Below are 5,409 nucleotides of genomic sequence, written 5' to 3' on the forward strand. Positions count from 1 at the left end.
GCAAGTCGGTTAGGACATCTACTTTGTGCATGACACAAGTCATTTCTCCAACAATTGTTTACAGACAGATTATTTCATTTATAATTAATGTTATCACAATTCCAGTGGGTCAGGAGTTTACATACACTAAGTTGACTGTGCCTTTAAACAGCTTGGAAAATTCCAGAAAATGATGTAATGGCTTTAGAAGCTTCTGATAGGCTAATTGACATAATTTGAGTCAATTGGAGGTGTATCTGTGGATGTATTTCAAGGCCTACCTTCAAACTCAGTGCCTCTTTGCTTGACATCATGGGAAAATACAAACAAATCAGCCAAGACCTCAGAAAGAAAATTGTAGACCTCCACAAGTCTGGTTCATCCCTGGAGCAATCCAAACGCCTGAAGGTACCACGTTCATCTGTACAAACAATAGTACGCAAGTATAAACACCATGGGACCACGCAACGTCATACCGCTCAGGAAGGAGACGCGTCTGTCTCCTAGAGATGAACGTACTTGGTGTAAAAAGTGCAAATCAATCCCAGAACAACAGCAAAGGACCCTGTGAAAATGCTGGAGGAAACAGTGACAAAAGTATCTATATCCACAGTAAAACGAGTCCTATATCGACATAACCTGAAAGGCCGCTCAGCAAGGAAGAAGCCACTGCTCCAAAACCGCCATAAAAAGCCAGACTACGGTTTGCAACTGCACATGGGGACAAAGATCGTACTTTTGGAGAAAATGTCCTCTGGTCTGATGAAACAAAAATAGAACTGTTTGGCCAAATGACCATCGTTATGTTTGGAGGAAAAAGGGGGATGCTTGCAAGCCGAAGAACACCATCCCAACCATGAAGCACGGGGTGGCACATCATGTGTGGGGTGCTTTGCTGCAGGAGGGACTGGTACACTTCACAAAATAGATGGCATCATGAGGTAGGAAAATTATGTGGATATATTGAAGTAACATCTCAAGAAATCGGTCAGGAAGTTAAAGCTTGGTTGCAAATGGGTCTTCCAAAAGGACAATGACTCAAGCAAACTTCAAAGTTGTGGCAAAATGGCTTAAGGACAACAAAGTCAAGGTATTGGATGGCCATCACAAAGCCCTGACCTCAATCCTATAGAAAAATGTGTGGGTAGAACTGAAAAAGCGTGTGCGAGCAAGAAAGCCTAGGAATGGGCCAAAATTCATCCAACTTATTGTGAGAAGCTTGTGGAAGGCTACCCGAACATTTGATACAAGTTAAACAATTTAAAGGCGATGCTACCAAATACTAATTGAGTGTATGTAAACTTCTGACCCACTGGAATGTGATGAAAGAAATAAAAGCTGAAATAAATCATTCTCTCTACTATTATTCTGACATTTCACATTCTTAAAATAAAGTGGTGATCCTAACTGACCTAAGACAGGGAATTTTTACTATGATTAAATGTCAGGAATTGTGAAAAACTGAGATCAAATGTATTCGGCTAAGGTGTGTGTAAACTTCCGACTTCAACTGTACATGTGAAAAATTAATGCCTTATGCGCATTTGCTCTAGGCTTATTGTTATTATTTTTGTGACACTTTGATATCTTGATAATATGCAGCTTTTTAAAGGCAAATCCACAGATGAAACAATAACAAAATGGCCACCATGCCTCTGTTTTAGTAAAAAGCTGAGGGATGGGCCTGGAGAAAGTAACCACTCTCAGTTTAATAGACAGAGCTATGGATATAAGGACTGACCAACCATGATATAAAAATTATTGTTTTAATTATGTTATGAGGCTATAAGGTGTTTGTTTACATTACATTGTTTACAAACATTGGAGAAAAACAAGCTTATATTTTGGGTTCTCATGGAGTATGACAGTTGAACTAAGCTCATGAAGGATTTATAAGTTATATTCTTCAAGAATCAATGGATATATACAGGGGGTTTTCTTTATTTACTATTTTCTACATTGTAGAATAATAGTGAAAACATCAAAACTCTGAAATAACACATCATGTAGTAACCAAAAAGTGTTAAACAAATCAAATTCTTCAAAATCGACCCTTTGCCTTGATGACAGCTTTGCACACTCTTGGCATTCTCTCAACCAGCTTCATGAGGTAGTCACCTGGAATGCATTTCAATTAACAGGTGTGCCTAAGTTCATTTGTGGTATATTCTCGCAATAAAGAAAGTTAGACAAAAGAAAAAATCCACCCCTATCAAACGGATTAAACTGTCGTTGATCTTTAGAAAATGACTCCTGTATCTGCCGTTCCCATTAAAAAAAATTCGCACATTGCTTTTGTCGAATAAACCTGGGTCAATGGAAACCTGCCTATAGAACACCATGTGCTCGAACGTCCCCATTTGCCCTTCAATTTTCTGAACAGGAAATTAACAGAAGCCACTTCAATAAACGAGGAATAAAATATAATCATACATTTCTGACGATCTACCTTAACATTTCAATTGCTAAAACATGATCACATTACAGAGGTAACTTCTGATTGTCACATACATGACAAGAAAGTGTAACATTGTACCTGAAAATGCACAAAAATAGGTTTTGTCGCCAACAATATATAATATGCCGACGCTCTTCTTTACAGGTGATCAACAACAATCAAGAGGACATCTTTAACCCACATTATATCCATAAATAAATGTGCTTCTCATCAACTGGGGCTCGGCACTGCATCGCAGTGCTATAGGCGCCACTACAGACCCTGGTTCGATCCCGGGCTGTATCACATAGGGCGCGCACAATTAGCCCAGCGTCGTGATCGGGTAGGCCGTCATTGTAAATAAGAATTTGTTCTTAACTGACTTGCCTAGTTAAATAAAGGTTTAAAAAAAAAATCCGTAAATCGTCAGTGTCTGGTTATCAATAATTTATTAGATGAGAACATGGGACGATCATCAGCGTGTCTGTCTGCCTGCGTACTCGTCAAATCATTTTCGGCCTTATCTTTACAGCCCGAAAAGACGGTCCCAACCAATTAGAAGAAATCGGTAAAAATCACTCAAGTTCTTTTCGTCTAATTCCCCCCCTTCATCCAATGAGCATACATCTCTTTCTGAATCGTGCGAATTATGTGTAATTTCCATATAAATGAGCTTTATTAAAAAGGGAGGCTTTCTTATTTAACGAGGCTCATTTGGAATTCTGTATTTAATAAGACATGTAATCCTAGACTCGACCACTAAGCATAGGTAACAAACTAACAGCGAGTAGCAGCAGTGTACAGAATGGGGGGGGGGGTCAATGTAAATTGTCTGGTGGCGATTTTATGAATTGTTCAGCAGTCTTATGGCTTGGGGGTAGAAGCTGTTGAGGAGCCTTTTGGACCTAGACTTGGCGCTCCGGTACCGCTTGCCGTGCGGGTGGAAGAGAAAAGTCCATAACTTGGGTGACTGGAATCTCTGACAATTTTATGGGCTTTCCTCTGACACCGCCTATTATATAGGTCCTGGGCCGTTCGCATTACCCTCTGTATCGCCTTACGGTCAGATTCCGAGCAGTTGCCATACCGATCGGTGATGCAATCGGTCAGGATGCTCTTGATGGTGCAGCTGTAGAACCTTTTGAGGATCTGGGGACCCATGCCAAATCTTTTCAGTCTCCTGAGGGGAAAAAGGTTTTGTCGTGCCCTATTCATGACTGTCTTGGTATGTTTGGACCATGATAGTTTGTTGGTGATGTGGACACCAAGGAACTTGAAACTCACGATCCGCTCCATTACAGCCCGCCTTTTCCTGTTGTTCACAATCAGCTGCTTAGTCTTGCTCACATTGAGGGAGAGGTTATTGTCCTGGCACCACACTGCCAGTTCTCTGACCTCCTCCCTATAGGCCGTCTCATCGTTGTCGGTGATCAGGCCTACCACTGTTATGTCGTCAGCAAAATTAATGATGGTGTTGGAGTCGTGTTTGGCCACGCAGTCGTAGGTGAACAGGGAATACAGGAGGGGACTAAGTACACACCCCTGAGGGGCCCCAGTGTTAAGGATCAGCGTGGCAGACGTGTTGTTGCCTACTCTTACCACCTGGGGGCGGCCCGTCAGGAAGTCCAGGATCCAGTTGCAGAGGGAGGTGTTTAGTCCCAGAGTCCTTAGCTCTGGGTCCCAGTCCCAGAGTCCTTAGCTTAGTGATGAGCTTCGTGGGCACTATGGTGTTGAACTCTGAGTTGTAGTCAGTGAACAGCATTCTCACATAGGTGTTCCTTTTGTTCAGGTGAGAAAGGGCAGTGTGGAGTGCGATTGAGATTGCGTCATCTTTGGATCTGTTGGGGCGGTATGCGAATTGGAGTGGGCAGTCACTGGGCAGCTCTCCTCTGGGTTTCCCTTTGTAGTCCTTAATAGTTGTCGAGCACTGCCACATCCGACGAGCTTCAGAGCCAGTGTAGTAGGATTCAATCTTAATCCTGTATTGATGCTTTTCTTGTTTGATGGTTCGTCTGACGGCATAGCGGGATTTCTTATAAGAGTCCGGATTAGTCTCCCGCTCCTTGAAAGCGGCAGCTTTAGCCTTTAGCTTGATGCGGATGTTGCCTGTAATCCAAGGCTTCTGGTTGGGATATGTATGTACAGTCACTGTGGGGATGATGTCATCGATGCATTTATTGATGAAGCCGATGACTGAGACCAGGTTAGAACTAGATAGGGTTAGTGGTTACTGGGACCAGGTTAGTACTAGGTAGGGTTAGTAGTTACTGGGACCAGGTTAGGACTAGTTAGTGTTAGTAGTTACTGGGACCAAGTTAGGACTAGATAGGGTTAGCAGTCAGTAGTTACTGGGACCAGGTTAGGACTTAGTAGGGTTAGTAGTTATTGGGACCAGGTTAGGACTAGTTAGGGTTAGTAGTTACTGGGACCAGGTAAGGACTAGGTAGGGTTAGTAGTCAGTAGTTTTTGGGACCAGGTTAGGACTAGGTAGGGTTAGTAGTTACTAGGACCAGGTTAGGACTAGGTAGGGTTAGCAGTCAGTAGTTACTGGGACCAGGTTAGAACTAGGTAGGGTTAACTACTAACTACCAACCCTACCTAGTCCTTACCTGGTCCCAATAACTACTAACCCTACCTAGTCCTAACCTGGTCCCAGTAACTACTAACCCTACCAATTCCTAACCTGGTCCCAGTAACTACTGACTGCTAACNCTGGTTCGATCCCGGGCTGTATCACATAGGGCGGCGCACAATTAGCCCAGCGTCGTGATCGGGGTAGGCCGTCATTGTAAATAAGAATTTGTTCTTAACTGACTTGCCTAGTTAAATAAAGGTTTAAAAAAAAAAATCCGTAAATCGTCAGTGTCTGGTTATCAATAATTTATTTTAGATGAGAACATGGGACGATCATCAGCGTGTCTGTCTGCCTGCRTACTCGTCAAATCATTTTCGGCCTTATCTTTACAGCCCCGAAAAGACGGTCCCAACCAATT

This window comes from Salvelinus sp. IW2-2015, linkage group LG7, assembly GCF_002910315.2.
Source record: "Salvelinus sp. IW2-2015 linkage group LG7, ASM291031v2, whole genome shotgun sequence".
Classification (NCBI taxonomy): Eukaryota; Metazoa; Chordata; class Actinopteri; order Salmoniformes; family Salmonidae; genus Salvelinus; species Salvelinus sp. IW2-2015.